Here is a 2950-nt window from a genome sequence, read left to right on the forward strand (position 1 = left end):
CTTAGATTTCTTACTAATTGGCGCCACGTGTTTGACTCGACCACGGCTCGATCTTTCGGGTACCAGCCTCCACAGACGATCGACCAGACTTGACCACTACACTAATCAATCTAATTAATCAACTTGTTAAATCGCTTCCTCACGAGGGCAATTTTCCTTTGCATTCGCGCTCCGCAGCATCACTAATCGATCTTCTTAGTTCTTCGCCCGGCCAACATGTAAGTCCGAGGAAGTGTATTAATTCTCCTTTTACTTATTGTATTTTATTATTGTATCACAACTGGTAAGGTTTATGTCGAAAGTATATCATTAAACCGATTTCTAAACCGCCTTAAAACCTCTTTGCGGGATTTCCGGGCATGAATGCCGAGAAAAGACGCAAAAGAAATCGGCCGCGCTTTCTTTTCGAAGGGAAGGCACCGGTCAGCGCTTCTTCTGCGAGGGTCAGCTACAATTTCGCTTTTCTTCCTCCGCCCCTCAGTAGTTCCAGCGTCAAATTTATTTTGTTTGTTCGTCTGTTAATTCGCTTCATGATAGTTTAATACAATTCATATGTACATTAACCATCATCATTAACACGCTTAAATCGTCATAAAACCAATTAAACTCCCAAAATAATCAATATTTGCGTTTTTCGCCATTAAATCTAATTCCGAAGTTTTAGGAATTCAACCTGCTCATATTGAAGCTTCTGGGATTCATCGTTGATATATTTTCACCGCTTAGTCGTTAATCCGCCGCCGCTCATCATGTTTAGTCTAATTCGCTTAGTTAGTTAGCTTAATTAATCATTCATTAACATCGACTTCGCTTCATAATTAATCCGCCTCGCTTCCGCACTCATCCATGTTTTGTCAGTTAGTGACCTTAATCATATGTAAATAATCGCAATCACTTTCATCCGAAGTCTAATATCGTAATCAACCATTAAAATCATCAATCGACATTAACGTTTAGCGCTCCGGCTTCACAGCCTGTATTCACTCGGAACGTGACGCAGCGATCCGCCGCGCTTCTTCCAAGAGGGCAGCAGTTGTCGCCGCGCCTCGCTCGCAGGTGAATTCATTCTGAACTCTTTTCGCTTTTGACGAGTTTAATTAGTGCTGTATTAATCAACTAATAATCGGACATCACCTACCTCCTCACTTGTTTCGATTTCTTCGCTTTTATTCTTTATTTCTTCTTTACCTTTGAGTGGCACACTTCAGGAATTGACATATTGTGCGTCATGGATTGCCATAGATTCAATTGTGGCATGAGCAATATCGGTGTCAATTTGATCAAACCGCTCATTGCTGGCGGAATCGAGAATCCTTCGGGACTCGGCACAACATCCATTGTAAAATGTTATATCTAGAAACCAAGCATCCAACCCATGATGCGGGCATTGTCTTTGTAGCTCCTTGTAACTATCCCAAGCTTCATATAAGCTCTCAAGAGCTTGTTGACGGAATCCGGTGATTTGGCTCCTCAAGGTTTGAGTTTTCTCCGATGGAAAAGACTTTTGATAGAAAGCAAGAGCCAATGTCTCCCAATTGGTGATTCCCATGGCGGTGTAATCAAGGCTATTGATCCATAGCTTTACCTTGTCCTTCAAAGAGAATGGGAAAAGTATTTCCCTAATTTGGGCTTGAGTGACGCCCGTTTGCCGAATCATGGAGCAATAATTGCAAAAGTTTTGCACATGCAAGTTGGGATCCTCCAAAGGACTTCCTCCAAATTGCTTCCTCTCCACAAGGCTAATGAAAGCCGGTTTGTTCTCGAATTCGAGCGCGGTAATTTGAGTAATACCGGCCGGAAGCATAGCCGTGGTGGGCTTTGAGTGATCGGAAAGTTTCACCATCTTTTTAGTTGGAGATGGTGGTGGTGAGGGAGATGATGAACTAGAAACCTCCTCTTCTTCAAGAGCTTTAAGATCGTCTAAGTAAGACTTTATTGAACTTTCAACTTTCATGGGAGAAGCGGCTTCTTTCACTTCTTTCCAAAAATGTTGTCTTCTACGAAAGGTTTTCTCGGGCTCGGAATCCAGTGAAAGCAAATCTCCACTACGAGAAGACCTGGGCATAAGACAACAATCTCTAGAAAATGATAAGTAACGGTCTCAAGGAACAAGTTTTTCTTAATACAAAAGAAAACAAGATAAAAATCAACAAATCTAAACGCAATAAAACTACACATGTTCCACAATTCTTTGCCACAACTATATCCACCAATGCCTCATCTAAAAGAAGATCAAAAGTACTCTAACAACCTCTCACAACTGTGTCCCATTAGCAGAATATTACTATACCATGACAACAACGGAAACATACCCAACTCTCTTTCATATCATACTCTACCCTCACTCCCAAGCGGACACTGGTAAGAAACATCCATAAACAAAACAACAGTCTATATGTCCAAACCGAAACTCAAAGGAAACAACAGTAAACAAAGCAACAATCTATATAACTGGTATACACTTTTGAAAACTCGTCTCATAAGTATTTTGTCTACTCCACCACAACCGATGACGGCATCGCAACACCGGCACCAACAGCCACACCGCAGCGCGAAAGTACCCGTATCACAACACGAACTACCATGCCCGGATCCCATAAACACTGACTCAGTATAACTTCCTTAACGAGAAAACTTCCTTAAAACCGCTTTACTAGATCACAACGCAACATATTACACGGAATAAACAGATAATAACCTTATGAATATCATCCATACTATTACTCATGAGGGCGGAACCTGACACTATCACTTACAGATATCATACATACACATACAAGTATAACTAGCCATTTGATAGGCTATCTCGCACACCTAACAAAGATAATTTCCAAGACACAAATTCTGTTGGAATATGTGTCCTCCGACAATAATGCGATCACGACTTTTGATCATGATGATCACACGTTTAAATCTCATTATAAAGAATACAATTGGGAAGTAATTTTGT

The 2950-nt window shown here is 40.9% G+C and overlaps 1 non-coding gene across 1 annotated transcript; it reads left to right on the plus strand.

Annotated features, from left to right (window-relative positions):
• Positions 1-1370: 1370 nt before the first annotated feature.
• Positions 1371-1478, plus strand: LOC141589114 (small nucleolar RNA R71). The gene has a single exon (XR_012520066.1). It is a non-coding gene; the product is annotated as a small nucleolar RNA R71 (small nucleolar RNA).
• Positions 1479-2950: the final 1472 nt, after the last annotated feature.

This window comes from Silene latifolia, chromosome 6 (assembly GCF_048544455.1).
Source record: "Silene latifolia isolate original U9 population chromosome 6, ASM4854445v1, whole genome shotgun sequence".
Classification (NCBI taxonomy): domain Eukaryota; kingdom Viridiplantae; phylum Streptophyta; class Magnoliopsida; order Caryophyllales; family Caryophyllaceae; genus Silene; species Silene latifolia.